Below are 27,701 nucleotides of genomic sequence, written 5' to 3' on the forward strand. Positions count from 1 at the left end.
TAACAGTTTTCCTTATCTTATTATTTTGAATATTTATTGAGTAGTGAAAACGCCTGGTCTTGCCTACTGATGTAATGAATGTTGTGTCTAACCTATCTTAATTTCAGATGACATCACAAAAAACATCGATAAAAACCCAGTAAAACCGTAAAAGAGAATGTAAATATCTGTAATTCTTGTAATCAAATGTGACATAATGTAATAATTCATAGCTGTGTAATGATGATGTAAACATGTTTATGTGTAACTGTATTATGTTTATGCTAAGAAAATATGTGACGTATGTATGTATGATTACTTATGTTTTTTGAAAAATGGTATATAATGTAACTGTTACTATGTGAAAATTTGAACGATAACGAGTGTCAAAATATGAAAAACTCAAAAAAAAATTGCATAGTGAACCACTGTTCATGGACATTAACGTACATTACTAAGTCTGCAACTACGCAGAAACCTATGAGAAAGAAACTGTTAATGACATTCATCATGCATCGTACCTTTGTAAACGCGATGAACGATTTCTTTGATAAGTAACTACGAACATTTAGGTGAGCTACATTTAACAAAAAACTGAAAATGTGAAGTGCATAATTGGTGCATCGTCTAGTGACATTACTACAGTATCTAATTTCAAGATGTTAACTGGGTTAAATAGTCACAACGTGCCTCTCTAGAAAACAACACGAAGAGTAGAAGAATTTTGGTTGGAACTTCAGGGAATTGAATGTTCTCGAAATGTGACGAACACACTTACATGGACTATCCAAGGATCGACTCCAGCTATGTGCCGTCCGAGGTTCTGTAACCAAGCTTCCACGGAATACTGAAAACGAACTGCATATGGACCAATTACTCGACGGGTCACGTCCGATCTGTAATAAACAATGCTTTTTGTCACAACGAACTGCATCACAACGACTATAATGGAAATGGGAAATGGACATGCTTATGTATCCATAACGTTGTTATACGGCGATGTTACTGTGATCAAAAAACTTTACCACGACGATACTAAACTGTGAAACATTACTGTGCAGCAGATGAATATAAACTGTAATAACGACACGATGTGTATAGGTCAATGCACCTGAAACAAAAAGACATTTTTCTTTGAAGCATTTCAATGCAGTACTATGTATCTAAGAACATTCAACAGTCTAAAGTTGTATTGTATTATAACAAATATTGTAATTTCAAAACTAAGTTACTTGTCATAGAATTTACTCTTCATATGTAATCTTGGTGGAATATTTTCTTTGCGCAACGACTAAGAAACGCGCGCGCACACGAACAATATGAACTGCAATACTGTGCCGCGTGATCTAAATTTACGATATAACGCCAGTGCCGGAATCACATAGACGCTTCTCCGCATGCGCACACTCTATTTTGCCAACATAAGAACTTTTACGGCGAACGCGCGTCATTCAAATTTTGTACATAATATACTGTATAATGTATGTCATGTAAATAGTTGTAGATAACTTAGATTTTCTTGTGCCTTTAGGTGAATCGCTCGCCTGCAGGTGTGTCCTTTCGCCTCGCAATTCAGGGGTCAATATAAAGCCACATTTGCATGCCGTGCGTGAATTTCCTCGGAAACGCGAAATCTTAATTAAATAATCAGTCTCTGACAAATAAATAAAGCCTATGGCACAGAACTGCAGCGCTATGCCGTTGATAAAACAAAATACGGTTACGACACTCTTACGTTTCATTAAGAAGAAGTAGGTCTTGTACAATAGCTGGTGCGAAAGCACGTATATTTTACTGACTGGTACACCGCCATATTTGATGTTATATAAGAACACTGCGAGTTGCAATCTCACTAGGCAGTCGACTCTGTAAAGATTCTATATTTATGAAAGTAAGTTGAATTATTTAACTGTAGGCTTATTCGTTGAATATATCTGATTTAACTAACTTTGTAAACTTTTTATGTGTAGTAGACAGTCACCTCTGTACGACATATTGACATGGCTGGCAAATTATTCTAATATAGAGATTTTGAGTCCGCACCTACCGCAGCAGTCTTTGGAAACGATTTAAATACGAAGTCCGATTATTTGAGTTACATTTCACGGTCACCTACGAATAACATTGCATTTACGAAAAAGCCATTGTCAAGCGTCCGATACCAAATAATTAGACGTCCACGTTCGAGATAAGCAAATATTAATTACAATCAATCACTATCATACATATACAATAATTAATATTTTATTTTATTTTTGTATTTATTTATTTTACATGTTGCACGTCTGTTCATCTATTGTTCGAAAATTCAGTGGCAGTTTCCGAGTAAATACTGCAATCTACATCCGACTGAATCTGCGAGTTGTAATCATCTCTTGGTCTCCCTCCTACAAATGTGGCACTGGTCCCAAATGATGATACCGCGAGCGCTATTTTACTTTATGCGCAATTTGAATTACGAATGTTTTGCCAGTTACGCCAGGTGCGTCTACGAAGAAAATTCCTTCGAATCCATCGTTGACTGCAAACAACAGGTGTTATACGCGGCTTTCTGCTGCTGATTCAAAAGTGGATCTTTTGTTCGCACTGAATGACTCGAAGCATTCGATCGTATTGGAGTTTACGTTCAATTTCCCGACTGAATGCACCGACCGTGGGGTGATTCGGCGAAGGCATTCTTAACTCGCACAACATGTTGCCGGACACCATCAAAAACAAACCCTCTATAGAAATGAACGCCTCATACTGTATCTATGCTTAAAAGTCAACTTCAGGACTAGTTATTGTTGTACGCACTCAGTGCAGAACGTCTTCAGCAGTATTGCCTTTGTTCCAAAAAGGAACTGGGTTCAATAGAAAACACGTTGAAATTGTTGTTGTTGTTGTGGTCTTCAGTCCAGAGACTGGTTTGATGCAGGCCTCCATGCTACTCTATTCTGCGCAAGCTTCTTCATCTCCGAGTAACTACTGCAACCTACATCCGACTGAATCTGCTTGTTGTAATCATCTCTTGGTCTCCCTCTACAATTTTTACCCTCACACTGACCTCCAATACTAAATTGGTGATCCCTTGATGCCTCATAACATGTCCTACCAACCGACCTCTTCTTCTAGTCAAGTTGGGCCAGAAATTCCTCTTCTCCCCAATTCTATTCAGTAGCTCCTCATTACTTACATGATCTACCCATCTAAGCTTCAGCATTCTTCTGTAGCACCACATTTCAGAAGCTTCTATTCTCTTCTTTTCTAGTTATCGTCCATGTTTCACTTCCATACGTGGCTACAGTCCATACAAATACTTTCAGAAAAGACTCTCTGACACTTAAACCGATAAGTATATATATCTGCTTCCTTTTGTGAGTGTGAGTGGCTTGAGGATTTGGGAATGATAATGCCAGTTGCTCCTCTCTTTATCTCTCCTCTCTGTCTCTTTCTGCCCCCTCTCTCCCTTACACACACAGACATAGACACAGACACACACACACACACACACACACACACACACACACACAGACACACACACACAGAGAGAGAGAGAGAGAGAGAGAGAGAGAGAGAGACAGACAGACAGACAGGGAGGGGGGGAGAGAGAGAGAGAGAGAGAGAGAGAGAGAAAGAGAGAGAGAGAGAGAGAGAGAGAGAGAGAGAGAGAGAGAGAGAGAGAGAGATAGGAGAGAAACACAACAGAAATGAATGGACGTTAGTTTTTGGCATATACTAGTCAGGTTGGCAACATGTATGCAAAAAAGCCAAACAGGATGAGACACAGTGAATTCAAAAGTAGTTACATCTTAAAGTCACGGTTTTCGATCAACTGGTTATCATTAGAAACAGAAAACCTATAGTGCACCACAACAACGACAAACAAGAGGAAAAGTGCGAAGAAAAAGGTTTGGAACATAAAAACATGCTTATGTTTCGTAAACAGAGTTTTAGTGCGACCTCCAACATGTGACCAGATGAGGAGAAATGCAGATGCCAACTAAAAAAGCAAAGAAATCAATGTAATTAATTACTTCAATAAAGAACGAGATGTGAACTGTTTTACAATCTACGGATAACACATTTCAAAAAAATCTCTATCATTATAGATATCACTGATGAGCCATTAAAATGAGAAAAGGCGAAACGCATCTGGGAGAAAGAAAATAGAGAGCAGCAAGCGAATGCATTTTTTATTTACAAAACAAATATTTCTGTGCATACTGCAAAGGATGGCCACACAAACAAACTCGTTATTGACGCCATGCCCAGAATTTACATTTGCTCTACACCAGAAATTCAGAAGACATCACCTGAACGTTCATATAACCATACAACACATAAAATTCGACACCATATGCAAATGTAATAATCTTGTACCTAAATATATCCATGTGAAGATTAAAAACAGTTCACCCAGCACTCAAAAAGCAATGCATGCTGCTCAGCAAATGATGTTAAAATTCGAAATCAAATCCCTATGCTCTACAAAACTAGAACTAAATTATGATTATATAGACACAGTGCAACTTGCAAACACCATTAATAATATGACAGTTTTCTCTCATCTGGTCAACAAAATCAAATGTCACACGAAACCTGCTAAGAATGGAAACAGTTCATAGACGAAAGATTAGTCAGCTCAAAAAACTCCAATTGGAACATGCTAACTCTACACACAATCAACAAAAACAAACACACAAATCCTGCCTAAGGTTAGTCAACCTTAAAGACGCACAGATAAACAGTGAAGAAAGACAACAGTTGGAGATAGGATTAAAATACAATGTGAATTAAGAAACAGATGAAGAGTACACAGAAAACCTAATTATAGAAGCAGAAAATATATTGACACAGAAGACAGCAGTACTAACATCGTATTAACTAGAGAACTAGTAAAAAAAAGAAATCTATAATATAATAACCAATATGAAAACGCAACAACACCAACACAGAGTCTGTAAAACTCAAAAAACTTAGGAAAATAATCTCAAAATGAATATCTCATCATTTAAAAAGCAGACAAGAGGAACACCACAGCATTGTAGCGAAAGAACCATACATTGAAAAAATGCAAGAATTCACAACAAAAATAAATTTACAAAATTAAAGTCAGATCCAACAGAGAGATAGCAGGCAAAAGTAAAAAACAATCTGAAAAAATAGACATCATACTGGATAACTGCAACAAAAGAAAGCTGACACAGATTAATCACACTGTATGCGTCCTCCAAAGCCAACCAAAGATACATTTAAAATTACTGTCTGAAAATTTCAAAGAACAAGAAGACAGAACAATTAAAAACATTACACAGCTAGAACAACAAATACAAGATATAAAAATCCCAGGCACACCAAAACTCCTCTCATTTGATACAAAAAGCTTGTGTTCCAATGTAGCAGTACCTGAAACAATAGAAATTGTAGTTAAGAACCTGGAAATTCATAATCAATTCCCTGATGAACGGATTAAGGAAATACTCATATTAATAAAGCTCATAGCACAACAACATTACTTCCAATTCAAGTATGAATTTCATTTATAAGAAGACGGAATACCAGTGGGGTCCCCAATGTCACAATCCTTAGCAAATATCTTTCTAACCACATTGCACACATCATTGTCATAAAAGTACTAGCAAACGAATACAATATACTATATTGATTCATTTATTTGGATAACATCTGCTCCTTAATAGACGAAGCACAATACAAAATTGAGAAATTACATACTGACATCAACAAGGTACATAAAAATATAAAATTCACAATTGACAGGGAACAGGATAACCGAATTCACTTTCTGAATGTAACAATCAAGATATAAAACAATATGCACAAGAATGAGATTTTCACTCTGCAGCGCAGTGTGTGCTGATATGAAACTTCCTGGCAGATTAAAACTGTGTGCCCGACCGAGACTCAAACTCGGGACCTTTGCCTTTCGTGGGCAAGTGCTTTACCATCTGAGCTACCGAAGCATCCTTTCTTTCAGGAGCGCTGGTTCTGCAGGGTTCGCAGGAGAGCTTCTGTAAAGTTTGGAAGGTAGGAGACGAGATACTGGCAGAAGTAAAGCTGTGAGTACTGGGCGTGAGTCGTGCTTCGGTAGCTCAGATGGTAGAGCACTTGCCCATGAAAGGCAAAGGTTCCGAGTTCGAGTCTCGGTCGGGCACACTGTTTTAATCTGCCAGGAAGTTTCATATCAGCGCACACTTCGCTGCAGAGTGAAAATCTCATTCTGGAAACATCCCCCAGGCTGTGGCTAAGCCATGTCTCCGCAATATCCTTTCTTTCAGTAGTGCTGGTTTTGCAGGGTTCGCAGGAGAGCTTCTGTAAAGTTTGGAAGGTAGGAGACGAGATACTGGCAGAGGTAAAGCTGTGAGTACCGGGCGTGAGTCGTGCTTCGGTAGCTCAGATGGTAGAGCACTTGCCCGCGAAAGGCAAAGGTCCCGAGTTCGAGTCTCGGTCGGGCACACAGTTTTAATCTGCCAGGAAGTTTAATATGCACAAGTTTGAAATTTACTGTAAACACACAGAAACCGGCATTATCATTCCCCAGCCGTCAAACCAATCACACTCGCAAAAGCAAGCAGCACTGCGACAACCACACACCATAGACTCAACACAGTGGCACTCAACAAAGAAAACTACCAAAAAGAAATTGACTTAATAATGAAGATATTCGAAAATAATAGGTCCTATAGTAACATACACAGCTAAAGAACAAAATGAAAATTAAAATAAAAGCAGAAAGCACAAAACCACTGATAACATCACAACCGAACAAAACACAATGAGAAACACTGAGTACCATAACAGCTACACAGAATAATCAGGACAATGTAAGAGAAAACACAGGATGCCACATAATGACATACAAAGACCAACTCATACACGAAATCACCAACATTTTCAAAAGGCAGGGAATAAACATAGCATGCACAACAGACAATTTTATCCAAAAATACATCCCCAAACTGGCAAAAAACAGGTATGTAAACCAGAAAACAAGTATATATCAGTTACAGTGTAACACTTATCATGGCAGAAACATAGGACGAACACGCACAATATTTGATGTCAGATACAAGGTACACATGAGAGCCTGGAAGATGAGACAAACCATGCCGTATTTGCAGAACACCTACGAGAACATAATCACAAAACATCCACAAGAGGAGACACGAGAATAATTAGAACAGTCAATTTAAAAAAAACACTACCTACCCTTGCAAGAAAATTACCACACACACAAAACCAAATCAGAAAAGAAAACCATGCAAATGATCAGTTACATCTGTCAAACAACTCATTGTTTACACTAACCAAACTAACAGCATAACACTACAACACAGGTATATTATCGTCATAATAATAAATATAATAATAGTACCACCCAATCCCTTTCTAGTCACCTGTCCATGAACCTCTCCACAAAACATTTAGACCAACACTAAAATCAGCTAACACCAAAACTTTCAACCATTCTCTGACAACTATTACATTAATATTCAACATTCTACAGCTGACACCAACACATCCATCCCCCCTCCCCCACCAAAAAAAATTTCATGCATGTATACTCTCTCTCTCTCTCTCTTTCTCTCTCTCACTCAATCACACACATGCAACAGACAAAAACATAACAGAAATGAATAGATGTTAGTTTCCGGCATGTACTTCATTAGGTTGGCAACATGTACATAAGCATAGTGCATCACAATAACAAGGGCAATCGATATGAAAAGTGGGAAGAATAATGTTCAGAACATAAAAACTTTGCTTATGTTTCGTAAATAGAGTTGTAGTGCGACTATCAGCATGTGACCAGATGAGAGAAAACGCAAATGCCAACTAAAAACGCGGAGAACTGTAAGTAATCGCTTACTTAAATAAAAAATGAGAAGTGAATTGTTTTATAATCTACGATTAATACATATACAAATAAAACTGTATCATTATAGATCTCATGGATGATCCCTTAAGCCTTAAAGTGAAAAAAGACGATACAAGTCTGGGAGAAGTAAAATACACGGCAATCAGAGAAGGAGATATTTATTTACAAAACAAATATTTCTGTGCTTGTTGTGAAGGATGGCCATGTAAACGAACTTGTTAAAACTACAAGAAATTGCGGGTCTGCTTTGAGGCGAAACTCTTTTGTTATTCATTTAATTAATCCCAAACTAACTGCAGCAATAAATATCGCCGTCATCAACTACTTATTTGTTTCTAAAACATGAAGAATAGCAAATTTATAAAACATTTTGAACTACGAATCTGTGGTGACTATCGATAAATGAAAAGTGTGTTTTATCTGTGAACGACTTTCTTACGACTGGTCTATGCCGGTTTTCTCAAGTGCTATAACTCAATTGTGTTCTGCTGTATTATGTCCAGTTACCCGGTATTTGATAAATGTATTTGCATCAAGACGTGTGTTATTAGTGACGTACGTTATCATTACTGCATCAATGACCACGTACTGTTTTGTTCAAATGTGTGTGAAATCTTATGGGATTTAACTGCTAAGGTCATCAGTCACTAAGCTTACACACTACTTAACCTAAATTATCCTAAGGACAAACACACACACACCCATGCCCGAGGGAGGACTCGAACCTCCGCCGGGATCTGCCGCACAGTCCATGACTGCAGCGCCTCAGGCCGCTCGGCTAATCCCGCGCGGCGTACTGTTTTGTTCCAGATGTTGCTTTTCGTGTATAATTTTACAATACCTCACTTACTATACGTCATTGCATGGTTTTACGATATTTGACTCTGTTTCCAGAATATATTCTGCGTTTACTTGTTCCCCTTTTTTTGGCATACGTCATATTGCCTGCTACTGAAAGAGTCGCTGTTTGTAAACAAATACAAAAGCGTGAACTTACGTATGTCTGCGTTGTATGTTATTGAGACTCCGGTTGTGTTGTGGATACAGTTTTGGTGCGTACTGGGTATTTACGTAGTTTGCCACGTACTTACGTTCGTCAGGCGTCTTGCAGCTGCTTTCAGACACTGAGAAACAACTTTCGCAGGACGGCTTGCAGCTACCTTCAGACACTAGATAAACACCTTTCCCGCCTTCTTGTAATCTAAAACATTCCGCAGTCTTGCTGTTCACGTGTGTCGCGAGAAATGTATCGAATATTGCGAGAAAGTCTTGAAAATTGTAGCGTCAGTGCTGACGAGCTGTGTTCCTTATTCAACTCTCTCTCCCCCTCCCTCTGTCTGTCTCTGTGTGTGTGTGTGTGTGTGTGTGTGTGTGTGCGCGCGTTCTTTACTTGAGAGTGGTGAAGAGTGTGTTGTTGCAAAGTGTTGTGTTTTCGTTTACTACTTTTGTATGTAATTCTTCTTCTATTGTTAGCTTTCATTATAAACTGTAACTGTGTTCCAGCATGTGTAGATCACTTTCGATATTAGTGTGGTAGTGGTTTCTGTGAAAGCGGAGTGTGTGCTGTCGTGCTCTCATGGCTCTGTACGTATCTTGTTCCGAAATTTCTGATTCTTTGTCGTATACATCGGTCCTGACAGGAGTTACATGTGAGTTGGTACATGCGGATGTTGCTGAATTCCTCAGAGGTCCTCCTGCTGTGTCTTAGCCTTTGTTGAACTGTGTTTTCCGTTCTGAATGTTATAGAGATTCTTTGCTTTTTCATTATTTTTGAAATTCCATGTGCTATTTCATTATTGCTTGTTAGTGTGTACCATCTGTTTCTTTTTCCTCATATGGTGTGATATATGTACTTTGTCTCTAGGTTTTCAGATCCTTTGGTTGCGCTCTTGTGTGGGTGGTCACTATCGTTGTATTTCATTTTTGTTTGTTGTTGATCTTGTGTATGGCGCCCGTTTTGAAGTCGTTTTCAACAACAATTTGTTTGATTGTATTTAGTTCCTGTGTTTAGTTTTCCAGTTGGAGGGGTATTCTGCTTATCCTGTGGAGCATGTGTGTGGAACTGGCATATTCATGCACTGTAAGGTGGCTGTATGAGCTATGGATAACAGTGCTTTTGGATGTGGATTTTCAGTCGATGAAAAATTCATGTTGGATGTAGCTTGCTATAATTGTAAATCCAGAGAATTTAGTTTCTTGTTTTTGTCTATTTCCATTGTGAAGTGGATTTGTGGGTATACTGTATTGATGTTACTGTATAGCTCTGTTACCCTGTTTTGTGTTTCATCTATGAGAGTCATTAAGTCATTTTCGTATCGGTACCAGTACATTATTTTGTCCCTTCCTGTTTAACAACATTGTGTTCTCTATACCACCCAAGAAAATGTTCGCTGACGTTCCACTGATGGGGACCCTATGGGTGGCCCCTGTTGTTGGAAACAAAAATTGTTGTTGAAAGTGATTTAATTTTGTTCTGTGACTAGGCTAAGAACGGATGAGACTTTGTTTATTTGTATATCTGGGAATTTCTTGCTTTTTAGCTGTTTTCTATAATTTTTATGGTTTCTGCTGTGGATGCAAGTGTGTGCATGGATGTAATGTCAAAAGATATCAGTTCTGCTGTTGGGGAGGGACATAGATGTTCTTCATTTTCTCTATTACATCTCCTGTGCCATTGAGGCTTCTGTTGTTTATGTATGTGTGCGTTTCCTGTACAAATGGGTGCATGTCTCCCTAGTAAAAAAGATGCAGCTATTCTGAAGTCCGCCATGGGCCTGACCAGGATAAGAGGTTTGTGGACATTTAGAAGGTTTAAGTGTGGAGCTTTAGGGTTCTTTTGTGTCAGTCTTCTTGTCTGGTTCAGTGTGAGGGTGTGTGTGATGCTTTTTAAGTGTGTATTTAGGTTCCTTTGGTATCTGTGTGTTTGGTCACAGATTTGCTTGGTTATTTTATTTTTTTCAGGAAATTTTCTGTTTTCTCAACATATTCTACCTCTGTTATTAAGATTAGAGTTGTCTTTTCCCACCTTGGAGATGTGTCGATTATGTTGTTTTAGTTTTTTGTTTATAGTTTTCATATTTTTGTAAATCAGTCGTTTTTTGTATTAGGATTTATACATGGCTAGTTGTTTCTGATTATTTGTTTCATCTCCTCCGTCACTAGTGCTCTTGTTAGGCCTAGGTTGAAGTGTGGAGTGTTAGTTTTTTCATGTTGACCTATGATGTACTCAGTCTCAGTAACAAGATTTTCTTCAGTCTTATGTGTTACATGAGTCTTCAAGTAGTATTTGGGGCCTTTCTCAAGTAGCTGCTGTTCATGCTTTGTGAGTGTCATTTAGTAAAATTAAGCAAGTGTTTATTGAATGTGTGTGTTTGTGTGTGTGTGTGTGTATACACCTTAGCTTCAGAGCTGTTTTTGTGTATGGGTTTATTTAATTTTTGTTTCTGTTTATTCCAAATCTTTCGCATTGTCAACTGTGTGTGGTGATTTATTCTTTCCAGTAATGAGGAGCTGGAGATTTGGTTTGCAAAGTTTTCGGTGTAATTTGTATAAGCTCAGATTTAATTATCATTCTTTTTTTTTAAAAGATTGCTGAAGAGCTTTACTGAGAATGCTTGGCATGGTACAGAGACAGTAATTGGGTCAACTGACATTGCAGTTTCCATCCAACTGCTTTGACCCATGATGTAAAGTGTTGTGGTGTGTGACATCTCTACAACATGGTGTTTTTGATTTGGTTGTGTTTGTAATGTATTTTGTGGTGCCCTTTGGTGGTGGATGTGGACATGCTAAGTGTAATGTGTGGTATTGGGGTTCATTTGAGTTTAGGTAGATGGTGCAGTTGTAGAAATGTTTTCAGTGAGTTCTTAAGGTTGTTTTTTGTTGTTGTTTATGTGTTTGGTGTTTTGTCAGGTTTTATTAGTGTTGTTTGTTGTACAGAAAGAAGTCTCAGTCCGCAGCTCGTGGTCGTGCGGTAGCATTCTCGCTTCCCGCGCCCGGGTTCGCAGGTTCGATTCCCGGCTGGGTCAGGGATTTTCTCTGCCTCCTGATGACTGGGTGTTGTGTGATGTCCTTAGGTTAGTTAGGTTTAAGTAGTTCTAAGTTCTAGGGGACTGATGACCATAGATGTTAAGTCCCATAGTGCTCAGAGCCATTTGAACCATTTTTTGAAGTCTCATTTCTTAATTGCATTTTTGTTAAGTACTGATATGACAGTATGAGTGTATCATTATGTTCTGCAACGGGTGATGATATGATGTCTCTCATACAGTTTCTACAGATGTCAGTCTTATTGCTGAAAATGTTAGTTGTCACGTTTGTGGCAATAACATAAGGCTGATGAGAGTTCTGTCAGCTCGGACGAGGGCTTTTATATGTGGTGTTGTTGGGGCAATAATATCTGGCTGTCGATGAGATGTGGTACCTGGTGCAAGAAATCTAGGTTGGCTTGCTTATTATTTTTGTTATCGGCATTCTATAAGCTTTTCTACGCATGAGACTGGTGTGAGTGAGAGAACTGTTCTAGATTGGTTTTCTTTTTGTTGAGAGGTTTGTCCAGAGTATGTACAGTATAGGGGGGAAGTTGGGTGGACTGGGATTGGTTGTTGAAATTGATGAATCGCAGTTTGGTAAAAGTAAGTATAGGAGGGGCAGTTCCCTGGTTGGTTTGTAGATTGGTGCAGGGGAGGGGGGGTACGCAATTATTTGGGGGGGGGGGGGGGGGGTTGGTACTCCGATTGTGTTCTTAGGGTTTTGCAGGGTCTTAATAAGAGGGAACTGGTGGGTCCAATTGAGGAGGGTAGTACTATAGTGTCTGATGCATTTTCGTCTTGTAGGGGTTTGAGGAAGAGGGGTTACAATCATTTAGTAGTTAAGCATAGTATCGAGTTTAAGGATTATGACATTGGGGATAGTACTTACACAATAGAGGGATTTTGGAGGAGGGGGGGAAGGGAAGAGGTGCTCTTCTAACCTGCAATCTCATTTAGAAGAGTTTTGCTGGCGGAAGAGTGTGCCTGAGAATTATTGTATTTTTCTCATTTTTTTATGGCTGTGGGGAAGACGAATAGGCTGAGGGTGGTGAGTTGAGGCCGTTTAGTGTGTATGTGTATGTGGGGGGGATTCAGGGTGTTACGGGTACTGGTTGTATGGTTTATGTGACAGGTTGTGGGTTGGAGGGTGTTTAGAAATTATGTTAGAGAGGATAAGTTTGGTTGCAGTTTCTTTTTTTTCCTTGGGTGTGGTTGATTTTGGTTTACATTTGTGTTTTTTCTTTATTGGCAGTGCTTTTTCTTGGTGATGATGTTGGGGGAATTGAGGTTGGCTTGTGGGCAGCAGGTTGTGGATATTTCAGGACAATTTTTGTCTCTGGTATATACTTGCGTGTGGGTCTGGGTGGGTGGGTGTGCCCATCATGCTCATGTGTACACATGCAGTACAGGGGGCATGCAGGGGCATGTGCGTGTATGCCCATGCATGTGTGCATGCATGCGTGTGCTGGTCAGCCTAGGTGGTATTGCTGCAGCTTTTGTTCCTCAGTCATTTTTTTTGTTTTATTTTATAGTAATTGTGATGTATTTTCTGTTGTATATTTATGGTAAGTGTGGTGTGCGTACTGTAAGACCTTCAGTACACACACCATTACATTATTTGACTTGTCGCTGTAATGAAGTAGGTGAGTGTCAGCAATACATCTCGTGGTCTTATCGTGGCGTGTTTATCTTCTGCCATTAGGTCAGACGATAGAAATGCCACTTGCACGCTTAGAGTAGCAGATTGACGGTGACCAACTTTAAACAGAACTTGATTAATTTTCACACATATTTATTAAAATAATAACAAGCATAAAAATTACTTAACTTGGTTCTGGATGCTATTTACAATTGACAATTTGAAGCTCTTTTGGTATTCTCACATATATCTCTGATACTTGACAAAAGTGTCTATACTTTTATCTTCATGGCTATGTACAGGAATATGGTAATCTTATTGGGTGCAGACTGAAACTTGACTATGGACTGGTACAGACAAAGGTAGAACTTGTACAGACTGAGGCAGACAAATCCAGACTGGTTAATCAGAGGTCTGTACACTGGTTATAATATCTTGCACGTTCATGTATCACTGCGCGAGTGTGATCCACGAGGAGAAAAGGCTCTACGTTAGCAGCAATCTCATTGGCTGCATTACATATTAATACACAGATCGGTGGAAGCAGAATTTGGTCCATCTCTATGGCAGCGCCATCTTGTAGTGCTGAGACGGACGAGCGCTGCACCTGCGCTGTTGTGCTTAGCGGGGTGCGCTCTAGTGGGAAAGTTGTGTATGTGTTGACTATGCGGAACTATGTACACAACAGCAAGTCAGGTGTATTTCTATTAATGCAATGAATATAGGGTATTGGGGTTTTTGAGCCTGTCAGAGTTTTGGTTTCAAATTTCAGAGTTGTAGGTATTGGTTTTTTGTATTAATAGCTTGCAGTTGAGCCATAAGGTTAAGGGGAATGTCCGATTCCACTTTTTGGCTGCACGTGTTTGTTGTTTTTTCTCAATAGCTGCGGCTGAACTTCGTAGTTCAAGGGAAGAGTCTGATTCATCTGGTTATGTTCGTCTAATGCAATGTTTTCAGTTAATTTTTTTATATTCTTCTTTTGGGATAGAGTGGTGTTTTTTTAATTGTTGTATATGTAGCTTTTCCCCCTCTAAACCCCAATTCTCCACAGATACCACATCAGCTTCATTTTATTTTTGGGGCGTTATTGAGTTATTTTTATTTTTTGGCCTGTATGTTTAGTTGAAATGCCCTGCTCAACCCGCAGGACAGGACAGATAGAATAAATTGTGGAAAGGGGCCAAAATAAGGGGCAGACAGTTACACTCAAACATACAACTTTATTATTTGATGAAACATTATAAGAGCCCAAAAAAATTTTTTTAACACTCAGCTTTAATCTCTGGGTCTTAATTACCAGCTGAAAGCCACTTTAATTTAAAAACGGCTGAAGGCCAATAACTTAAAACGCAAACATAAACAGGAATTTAAAGGCAAGCCTTATCTTAAAACAGTTCTTTAATTAAGCTGAAGGAAACAGGTTGAATTCAAATCGGCTGAAGGACGAAGACTTAAAAATTCAAAAATTCTTTTTAAATGCGAAAGGACTTGTGTGAAACAGTACTTTAAACTAGGCTGAAGCCTTAAGAGTAAAACAACCCTAATTTAAAATGCAAAACTGGCTAGAAGCCATACAAGTACCAACAACAAGAACAGATTAAAAAAATAAGGCAGTCCACACAAGGGCGCAACGATGTTCGAGGGTCGGCCTGTAATTCAAACACTAACGCTTGCTTAGGTGAGACAGGGAGTCAGGTCAACCATTCACGATCCAGCGACAACCCAACCGACCGACAGTCAGCGGACCCACCGAGAAGATACTGCCACTTCACCCAACCAGGGCATAACAGGGTGTTCAACGGAACAACGTAGAAGATACTGGCGTCCACAACCAATCTTACATGGAGCTGTCAAACTTCACACCGTGCTTGACAGAAACAACACGATGAGGAAACTACAGTGCCTGAAATTTACGACAACGCCCTGGGCAGGTAACCGGAACGTAAATGGCCACAAGGCAGAAAACTACGCTGATGCACTTAAATACAAATAACCAAATACAGTGAAACTCCACCAGAGGATGGCTAGAATTTTCCACCTTGAAAACCACACTGTTGCTTGCGGGAAAATCCCAACAGCCGGCAATGAACTACAAACGACAAAATGTGAACAGTCTTGACTCGTTGATAGATTAAATCAAAACTCAACTTTCGTGTCCAGGGTCGGTAAGCCACGGACCTTGTAGCAATGGTAACAACACCACACTGTCCGACACTTTGCTGGCCCTGGAGAAACTACACCCCGCCGAGAATTCCTCACTGCTCCACGCCAACCGTCCAACTGCTCAGAGCCAATACATCGACAACATTTAAAATAACTTGTCAGTCAAAATCACACAAACTACACACAGTTTCACAAACACATGCACAAAGAACTAGACAAAGCTAACAGCACTGACTCTACAATAACAGGGACGAATCACGAGTCGGCACACACAGCCAACCCATAAGCGACTTCTGGCCAAATAGACGTCGTCCAGCAAGACGACCGACCGACGACAAACCAAAGTCGTTCCCACTCCAGTGGTATATCGGCAACCGTCGGGCAAGTCATGGCAGTCCGGACCTCACTGCTGCCACACCCCGACTGAACTTGTGCCGCGTGCCAACTCAAACACTGCCAGGTCCAAACTAACTGCATGCACATTCCAACTGACTGGTCGACGCACAATGACCGGGAAGTAATAGCAGTCCAGCAAAGATAATACAGCAGGTCTTGTATCGATAAGCGCTGCTGCTGCCACTCACGGGCAGGCAGAGCAGCAACTCACTGACACAAGTAATTGAATCTAACATAATGAGGTGGCAGTACGGCAAAAGCAGGATGCTAAATAAGAGTTGGCATGAACAAGAGCCACGCACGGCTCAGTAGTGATTTCATTCCCGCAATTTTCTATACACTGGATGTAGACGTTTCCACCATATTGATGAAATTGTGAGTCAAAGCAGATGGGTGGAATTGGATGAGTGGTTGGGATTGTGGGTCTCCCTTAATGTAAAACACTTTCGTTATTTGCTTATTGTTACCAAACAAGTTTCAGTGACAAATATCACAATCATTAGTGGTTTCTTTGATTCTCAAACATGCAGAAGTAACCATCTTATAAAACACTGTTAAACATGAACACAAGTGGACTGTTCTGTTCCAAATATTGTTTTCTGTGAATAATTTCATAATACCTCATTTACTGTATGTCACAGCATGACTTCACGATTGTTGCATATAGATGAGGGTTTTCCGTAGATGACAAATTCATGTTGGTGGTTATTTATCATTATTGTAAGATCCAGGAAATTTAGTTTCTTGTTTCTTTTCCTGTTTCACTTTTGAAGTGAATTTTTGGGTGTACTGCACTGATGTTACTGTATAGCTCTTCTATCCTGTTTTTCACATCATTTATGAATTGTTATGTCCTCAACATATCGGTACCCGTAAATTATCTTGTACCCTTAATGTTTTACAGTGTTGTTGAATATTGTGTTTTCTATATGATCCAAGAAAATGTTGGCTAAAGTTCCACTGAAGGGGGAACACCATGGATAGTCCCTGTTGTTGCAAATAAAAGGTGTTGAAAGTGATTAGCCCAAGAATGGACGAGATTTTGTTTATTGGTGTGTGTGGGAATTTGTTGCTTTTTAGCTGTTTTTCTATAACTTTTTAGTTTCTTCTGTAAGTATATCTGTGTACATGGATGTAATGTCAGAAGACACTAGTTTTGCTGTTGGGAGGGGGTTGTTGTTGTTATTAATTTTCTCCATTTGTCTCCAGTGTTTTTGAGGGTTTTGCTGCTCTTGTATCTGTATATATTCAGTAGGAATGTATGCAACATCAAAAAGTAACACACTAGGATTCAACCCAGGACTAACAAAAGCACTGGTGACAGAGGAAATAAAATTAGAAATCAGAAATAACTGACCATCTATAAATGCAAGTACAGAAACATCTGAGGAGAAAACCATAAACTATATAAACAAAAAACTAAAACAACATAATGGACTCATCACCAGAGCAGATAGAAGGAACGCTCTAGTCTTAACAACAGACGAAGAATACAGAGAGAAAACAGAAGATTTCCTGGAAGATAATAAAATAACGAAGCTAACCAGTGAGCCAACAAAAAGATACCAAAGGAACCTAAAGACCCTCTTAAACAGCACCACACAAAACCAAACACAAAGAATGACACAAAAAGAATCCTAAAGCTCCACTCTTAACAAACCTTCCAAATGTTCACAAACCTCTTATCCTGGTCAGGCCCATGGTGGACTTCGGAACAGCCGCATCTTTTTTACTAGGAAGACATGCAGCCATTTGTACAGAAAACGCACACATACACAAACAACAGAAGCCTCAATGGCACAGGACACATAATAGAGAAAATGAAGAACATCTATATCCCGCCAACAGCAAAACTGATACCTTTTGACACTACATTCATGCCCACACTCATATCCACAGAAGAGACCACAATAATTAAAGAAAACAGCTAAAAAACAAGAAAGTCCCAGACATACAAACAAACAATATCTCATCCAGTCTTAGCGTAGTCACAGAACAAAATTAAATCACTTTCAACAACAATTTTTGTTTCCAACAACAGGCTACCCGTGGGGTCCCCATCAGTAGAACTTTAGCGAACATTTTTTTTGGGTCATATACAGAACACAATACTGAAAAATGTTGTGAAATAGCAAGAGTAAAATACACTCCTGGAAATGGAAAAAAGAACACATTGACACCGGTGTGTCAGACCCACCATACTTGCTCCGGACACTGCGAGAGGGCTGTACAAGCAATGATCACACGCACGGCACAGCGGACACACCAGGAACCGCGGTGTTGGCCGTCGAATGGCGCTAGCTGCGCAGCATTTGTGCACCGCCGCCGTCAGTGTCAGCCAGTTTGCCGTGGCATACGGAGCTCCATCGCAGTCTTTAACACTGGTAGCATGCCGCGACAGCGTTGACGTGAACCGTATGTGCAGTTGACGGACTTTGAGCGAGGGCGTGTAGTGGGCATGCGGGAGGCCGGGTGGACGTACCGCCGAATTGCTCAACACGTGGGGCGTGAGGTCTCCACAGTACATCGATGGTGTCGCCAGTGCTCGGCGGAAGGTGCACGTGCCCGTCGACCTGGGACCGGACCGCAGCGACGCACAGATGCACGCCAAGACCGTAGGATCCTACGCAGTGCCGTAGGGGACCGCACCGCCACTTCCCAGCAAATTAGGGACACTGTTGCTCCTGGGGTATCGGCGAGGACCATTCGCAACCGTCTCCATGAAGCTGGGCTACGGTCCCGCACACCGTTAGGCCGTCTTCCGCTCACACCCTAACATCGTGCAGCCCGCCTCCAGTGGTGTCGCGACAGGCGTGAATGGAGGGACGAATGGAGACGTGTCGTCTTCAGCGATGAGAGTCGCTTCTGCCTTGGTGCCAATGATGGTCGTATGCGTGTTTGGCGCCGTGCAGGTGAGCGCCACAATCAGGACTGCATACTACCGAGGCACACAGGGCCAACACCCGGCATCATGGTGTGGGGAGCGATCTCCTACACTGGCCGTACACCACTGGTGATCGTCGAGGGGACACTGAATAGTGCACGGTACATCCAAACCGTCATCGAACCCATCGTTCTACCATTCCTAGACCGGCAAGAGAACTTGCTGTTCCAACAGGACAATGCACGTCCGCATGTATCCCGTGCCACCCAACGTGCTCTAGAAGGTGTAAGTCAACTACCCTGGCCAGCAAGATCTCCGGATCTGTCCCCCATTGAGCATGTTTGGGACTGGATGAGGCGTCGTCTCACGCGGTCTGCACGTCCAGCACGAACGCTGGTCCAACTGAGGCGCCAGGTGGAAATGGCATGGCAAGCCGTTCCACAGGACTACATCCAGCATCCATGGGAGAATAGCAGCCTGCATTGCTGCGAAAGGTGGATATACACTGTACTAGTGCCGACATTGTGCATGCTTTGTTGCCTGTGTCTATGTGCCTGTGGTTCTGTCAGTGTGATCATGTGATGTATCTGACCCCAGGAATGTGTCAATAAAGTTTCCCCTTCGTGGGACAATGAATTCACGGTGTTCTTATTTCAATTTCCAGGAGTGTATAATGCACTGGTACTGATACCCTGCCAGAAAAGCAACAGCCTCCTCTGGCTACTCTCATGCAGAAGGGGTCTCTTGGGGCCCTCTCTTCCAAGGTCTCCACTAATGCCATGGCGGACACTCGCCAGTGGCTCAAGGAGACAAAAGCTGCTGGACGAAGCGCATTATGGTCTTCCCTTGTGCCTGAAGCTGCTTTGGAGAAATCTTCCCAGCAAGCCACCACAGAGAAGCGAGAGAGCAAGCACACTAAGAAGAAGTCTGCTAAGAAACAGAACCCTCTGGTGGCGCCACCACCACCACTCCCTATCAATTCTGCATCTGAGGATGCCGTGGAGATCTTAGTGTCCCCTGCGGACCTGGATCCACTGATGCCTCATCCACCATATAAATGGCTACAAATACTCAACTGGTGGGGAAAAAGTGATCATGAGTGACTATAGTTGAGTGTCAGGTGGAGTTCTTGTCTATGTCCTGAACTCAGTTTGCAGCTTGGTGTACAAATTATGACGCAGCTCTTTGTATCCCTAAATGTTTGAAGACGTACCACATTCGGGCCTGTTATGTGTAAGAACGGTGTGTACAAGTTTTTCTTCGGATTAATAACTTAGTTCAGTGGGACATTTCGCATGTCGCCCAGTCTTAATATTTAATAATATAATTTTTAAAATTAGATAAACCACCGTTCCAAATGAAATTTCATTCACATTCATTGCATTTTTAAAAACTATGTTGGAAACAGCAGTCTATCTGCCCCATCAATGGCGTCTGAGGCTAGTCTCGAGTGGGTGAAGACACGGTTTCCAGGTTGTGTTCTACAACATGCGAGTGGACTGGCGCTTTTTTTGGCCGCCGCTGCTGTGGGCAATGTGGGCAATGTAGGAACTAAGTTGTTGACTTGACTTCTCGTTATCAGAGGGATAAGCGCACACGCTTAATGCAGAAGTAATACTCAGACAAGTCGACGAGTAATACAAGTAAATCACTGGGTAAATACTGTAAGATGAATGATGTGGACGAAACTTGAGTTTAAACCAAATTAATCTTTCTTAATATCCAAACGTGTGTTGCATGATGCGAATTCCTGATTCGAATCAAATTTAAAAAAGCTGTTAAACCACAGTTAAAGTATGCAGTGCGAGCAGAGCAACAAGCGCAGAATCGCGTGCGAGCAAAGTTCATTTGTCTGTACGTTAATCCACTAAAATCAACAGCAAAATTTCAAAGACGTAAAGTGCAGTTTCCCACTATTAATCGCCACGTAAAAAGTTGGTAATCTTGATTACAAATCAATATAAACGGCAGCGATAACTACAGTTCAGAGCTGCATCGTGCTGCAACGAAATTAAATTTTGTATAGTGGTACAAAATTAATAAGTGAAACACAGTCCAGTGAAAAGTTAAAGTCTGTAACGTTTGTAAAATTATTTCAAGTCCTACAAAATGTAAGTATTTAACATGTGCTCAGAGAGACCATTCCCAGTGTTCCTACTACTATCCGACGCAAGTGGAAGATGTGCTCTGTTGGTGCTCCCCAATTTTGGAAAGTTTGACTGTGATCAACTAACGATGCAGTGCTGGTACGCCAGAAGAGAACTAGTCTGAAATTTATCTGAGTAAAAATCCACGCAATTTGCACATTTATGTACGTAATATATAAACTGACTTCCGAATTTTTATCCGTGTAACATTGCATGTGTTAGGTGGCTCGAATTAGAAATTCTAGATTCTAACATTTTATTGTTCCTGTCGTTTCAGTATTATCTTTCATTAGTGTGTCAATACTCCCGAGTGTACGGTGGTTTTTCGAACATTTGCGAGTGCGGCGATAAAAATTGTACTATATCGTCCATTGTAAACTTAATTTGTGCTTTCTAGAATCTTTTGGCGACAGTATTCTCGTTCAAAAGCAGTTGTTCCAGAATTTAGTTATATACTTACTTCAAAAAACAGTTTTTTTTAAATTTTCGGACGCTTGCAAACGTACTCGTATATTTTCGAGATTTTTAGTTAATTGCAAGTGTTGCGCCATAATTATTTCGTTGTTAATCGGCGTTAGTGACTTACAATTACAGTAAGTAACAACATATCATGTCACGTTAGTTTTCTCTGAATCAACATGCGTAATTAAAAATTATTTCTTTACTGTTCTATAAAATATTGCATCAGGCACAATACAGAATTTTTTGCTGTTCTCAGGTAGGGAATGAGTTGGTTGCTGTTCGTAAGTAGCAGGAAATCATTCTGACTACTGTCAAGCGACTGGAAGTTTCAGCGAATGTGAATGTTGCATTGGTCACTAACGGTCATGTACCACAGACACCAAAGAGTCTTCAAGTACTATCCTCTGTTATGAATATACTCTGTTCTGCAGGAAATAAAGGGTCTATCACTACACATCTGCTTGATTCTGAGTGGCGTGTCTATGGCAAGTCTAGGCATACTGTGCAGGGGAGGCACGGACCAGGGGAAAGCCAGGGTGTCACACCGATCCCCCTAACCAACAAGTTTGAGGCACTGTTCTCCACTGAAATCGAAACCGAGCCACTGAGACTCACTTCAGCTGTTGAGAAACGTCCTGAGTCATGGGGACTAAAACACAAAAGAGCAGAGGTCTATTAATCATTGATAGTTCCAACACACAGCGAATAACGATACCACTAAGGAAATGGCAGTAGGGGATGGGAAGGAACATCATGAGCACCTTGTGCGTATGCCTAAGGCCCTCAATGATAATGTTTTCGAGACAATTCAGGCACTCATTGAGGGAACAGGGCTCAACCATCAGCAGATTGTGTCACATGTTGGGACAAATGATGCCTGTCATTTTCGCTTCGAGTTCATACTTGTATCATTCTAGCGACTGACAGAGAAGCTTGAGGATACCAGCCTTGCCCATGGACCTTCAACGAAGCTCACAATCTGCAGCATTGTCCCCAGAACAGATCGTGGCCCCTGATTCTGAATCGAGTGGGAAGCTGGAACCAGAGACTCCTAGGGTTAAGGTAGGCTGTAAGTACCTGGACATGGGCCAGAGGATTGAGAACTGTAGAGTTCTCCTGAATGGGTCAGATGTGCACAAGACATCAGAGGCTGCTATCCTGGTAGGTGAGTGTGTGTGGGGTGCACACAGCGGTTTTTTTTAGGTCAGGCGACTCTTCAGCCAGCCCAAATGATATCCGTAGGGCACTCAAAACTATCAGTATAAGACCCGGAGAAATGCCCCCACAGACGAGAGTACTGAAATCCCAGAGGTTTAATACCGAAGCATTCAAAGCTAAGTGGCGAAATTTAAAGTGTTCCTAAAAGCAATGAAACTCACATAATGTTAGGTACAGAAAGTTGGTTGAAACCCGAAGTTGGCAGCAGTGAGATTTACGCGGGAAATATGCTACTGGTAACTGTGGGTGGTGAATCTGTCGCAGTAAAACCAAGAACGAAACTGAAGCCGCATGCGATATTGTTTGCGCAATAATCAGAATCAGGAGTGGGCATAAAATTATAACTGGATCCTTCTATCGACACCAGGCTCATTTCCTGATGTAACCGAAAACTTTAGATAAAACCTCAGTTTACTGTTTCATAAGTTCCCCAGTCATATTGTATTCAACGGAGGAGACTTCATTCAACCAACTGTCAGGTGGTATAATAATAGTTTTGTTAGTGAAGTGCGTGAAAAGACATCCTATAAAACATTACTAAATGCCTCCTCTGAAAACTACCTAGAACAGTTGGTTCGGAGCCCCTCGCATTAGATCTAATGGCAACAAACAGACCTGACGTCTTTGGGGATGTCCGCATCGAAACTGGTGTCAGTGACCATAAGGCAGTGGTAGCAACAGTGATCACCAAAGTAACAAAGGGCAACTAAAACAAGTAGAACGATTTACACGTTCAGTAAACTAGATTAAGAAGCAGTAGTTTATATCTCAATGAGGAACATGAAACGTTTAGGTCAGAGGAGGAGAAGATAGAGAGACAATGACTCCAGTTTCAAAGAATGGTTGACCACGTACGGAAGAGATATACACCCATTAGGACAGTTCGTAACTGACGGGGCCCTCCATGGTGTATGAATATATGGTACATGAACGGTATATGAACCAAGTTAATTAGTATATAGTCATGTAAAGGAACCTCTAAAGAAACAGAGGCTGGTGCATAATACATGTAAAACAAAGCATAGAGCTATAGATAGAGAGCACAGCATGAAAAGCGTTAGGCTGCCAAGAAGGCAATGCGTCGAGTCTTCAGCGACTCCCTTTGGAGAATATTGTCAAATGGCCTATCACTAAAACCAAAAAAATGTGATGGTGTTGCCCCATTTTACTTCTTATACCATGAGTGAAACTCACATTAGTGTCCGTGGCGTTGACAAACATCTTTAACTGAATATTGCTCCAGAACCCGATAGAATACCACTCAGATTCTATACTGAGTTTTCGGGTAAGTAAGCCCCTCTTTGAAGTTTACTGTATTTTAGAACCCTCGTACCCAATACTTGGAAGAAAAGTCATGTCCAAACCCTCTACAAGACGTGTTGCGGAAGTGATCCACGAAAACTCCCGTCCAATATACTTGACATCCGTTTGTTGGAGAATATTATAAAACATTCTCAGCTCAAATGTAATGAGGGAAGCCATGAGTCAAGGCAGCCACGTCGATGCAGTAGCCCTTGATTTGCGAAAAGCATTTGACTCAATACTACACCTATGGTTATCATCGAAGATACGAGTATCAAGGAAAATTTGAGGTTGGATTGAGGAATGTTTGGTAAGGAGGACCCAACAATTTATTTCCGAGAGTCATTAATAGACAGAGAAGTAACTTCGAACGTACAACATGGAGTCGTGTTCGGACTTCTGCTATTCGTACTGTATATTAATGACCGTGTAGACAACATTAATAGTAACCTAAGACTTTTCGCAGACGATGCATTTATCCATAATGAAGTACTGTATGAAAGGAGTGCAACACGTATCTGTCAGATCATAATGACATATCAAAGTGGTGCATAGATTATGAACTTACGTTCGAAGTTCAGAAAGATACAATTGTGAACTTGACAAAATGAAAAATACGTACTATTCTCTGACTTTAATATGAACGAATCATAAATGTAATGGGTCAGCTCATGCAGATACCTGCATATAAGAACCTGTAGGAATATGGAATCATCAAATAATCTCAGTCGTAGGTAGAGCAGGTGGAAAACTGCGAATACAGTTCATTGGTAGAATACTGGCGCAATACAATCAGTCTATGAAGAAGACTGCGCGCAAAACACTTGTGCAACCCATCCAAATGTGTGGGACCTGTACCAAATAAGACTAACAGGAGAGGATGAAAGGAAACAAAGAAGGGCAACACCAATGGTCGCAGGCCTGTTCGATTCATGGAAGAGTCTCACGAACGTGCTGATTGAACGGAAGTAGCAGGAAGCTTAAGACAGGGGCGAACTGTACGGTGGAAGGCTACTTAGAAAGTTTCTGGAACCAATCTATAATCTAGAAACATATGTTACAACCCCCTACACATCGCCCCATAGTGAGTCCCGAATACAAGATCGGACTAACTACATCAGTCACAGAGGCATTTAAGCAAGTATTCTTCGCGTAAGGTAATGGAACGAACACAGTCCTAAGGGGAGGTATTTTCTGCCATAAGCTTCGCAGTGGTTTGTGAGGTATGGATGTAAATTTAGATGTAGATGAGCGACAGATTCACCAACTAGCAAAAACATTGACAAAAATCCACGCACGCCCTACCGCTAGCCCTTATGTTCTTCCCCTGACGTCACACACTACTGTATCCAAGTTAAATAGTGACACCATTCAAATTAAAGTTAACTGCACTAAAATATGTGCTACCAAAAACCTGAGAAAACTATCGTGGTAATTTGGCGATTACTTATGAAAGCAGCAACACAGCATTGAACAAGTTATAAACACAAATTCACAGAGCGTGCCTCTATCGGGTTTTACAATGTGACAATATTTACGTAAAATTGTGAACACATATGAAATAGTGATCTGTGGGTATTCATCTACTAGGAATTTATTGTAATGGAACATCTGCGTGCAAATTTAATAAGCTCATCTGTAATTCTTTAGACACATTCCTGTTTTGAAATAGCTTCTTGTGGTTTATTGATATTGTCACTTTTCATTTTAATGTTGCAGATGACGAATTGCTCCAGCGGTTCAGCGGTTATTACTTTTTGTAATCTATCATAATTTAAATTTTCTCAATATTTATCCTAGAATTATGCTTGAAGTTCCAATGAGCTTGTTGTATCGTTGTGTCTTTTTGGCTGTACTTTGTTCTTCTGTGTAATATACGTAGGGTCTCTAATATAGATTCGTTGCAAATATAATATTAAACTTGCATTTGAACCATCTTATATAACAAGGCGAGCGTGCCTTAGGAAAAATTCCACTCCTGCCCGCATTTATCGCCCAGATGACCAGCAGGCACGACCAGTCAAAACACTCAACACTTTCCACTCGCTCGCTCAATTGCCTTGCATTAGAAAGCATTCGTTAGAATTCGAGAATATTCGTAAAATCTAGAGAACATTATACAGTAATCTCTAATAGTTTCCCCTGAAGAACAGACTGATGCGAAAAAGGCAGATGTACTAGTCACATCCACCATGCGTTTTCGACCACTTCGAACATTCATATCTTCACAATCACAACAGCTGCGAGCGTATAACCACTATAGAGCACAACAGAGGAACCAACGATACCATCACACAAATACACACAGTTTTTTTTTGTATTCGATAAAAGTGATATGAGATCTCTTTTTATTCGATGTGTCATACTTTACACTGGATATTTTTCAAACGAAGGTCTTCAAAAGTCGACTTGTTACGTCACAGAGGTTCTGAGTGCAAGCTATGCGATCTTTGGTATTCAGTAGGATTGGCGTTGGCTGTAGTAGCGACTGGCCAATTCGAGTTTACGTCAAACCGAGCTGAAAGTTTGCGCAAACCGAGTTGAAACCGAAATAAACCTAGAACGGACGAAAAAACTGAAGTAACATTCAACGTCGTTCTCTCTTTCGCATCTGCACAGGTTGCGATTCAGTTCAGTTAACCAACCCGAGCTTCGCATTTTCCCTGTCAGTGATTATATATATAGTCACGAATGCGATCGATAGGGCGCAATTTTTTGTCTTTGGACTTGAAGTTTGAAGGCAGTTGTCAGTTGTCTAAAGAATTTCATAGCAGCGAAATTATTGACCGTAAAAGAGAAAGGTAAGTCAGTATTCAATGTGGAAGAATAGTTTAGAGCATTATAACTCAGGACAAGGAATTTATTCGTCTGGTGATCCCAAAGGGCTGGACGCACAGGTACAGCAGTGGGTATAGTCATTGATGAAAAAGAAATCGGCCCTAAAATTTTCATGGGAATCATCTCAGAAATTGTCTTCAGCGTTTTAGAGGCACCCAGGAAAATCTTAATCTCCATCACTCCGTTAGAAAACCTCTCAAGACTATGACGCTGTTGAATATTCTGAAATAATCGAATTCCCAGAAGGCAATCGTAATCATATATACATAGGGTGGGTCTGAAGACTTACAGCTTAAATATCTATAAGTTTGTTCCGTTGACGCAGTGAAATATCCTAGCGAGGTATACACTTTCTTAGTTAGATATTTTGGTGACAACTGAGAAGTCCAGTCATCATACTGTACATTTTCGGTAAGAAAACTGGATTATGAGTACGCGAAACCCACAGAAAAACATTCTTTTATAAAGTAGCCCTTTGTATATGGAAAGACGGCAATTTATTTAGTTGTCTGTGTTCCGTAACATGAGACTATCAAAATCGTTCTGATGAAAGTAATTTAGTTTTTCTTAGCTTTTACAAACTATATCGTTATTCATAGTGAACATCGATTACGATTTTAAGTGATTCTTCTCTTAGTATCTGGAAAAATTAAACTGCTCGAAAACAAATTAACATTCCAGCCATTAATCATTGTAAACGGGAAGAGTATGCGTAATTCTCCGGGATAACATATAAGGCTTATGAGAGAAAACAATGGCAGTT

The sequence above is a fragment of the Schistocerca americana genome, chromosome 5 (genome assembly GCF_021461395.2).
Source record: "Schistocerca americana isolate TAMUIC-IGC-003095 chromosome 5, iqSchAmer2.1, whole genome shotgun sequence".
Lineage (NCBI taxonomy): Eukaryota > Metazoa > Arthropoda > Insecta > Orthoptera > Acrididae > Schistocerca > Schistocerca americana.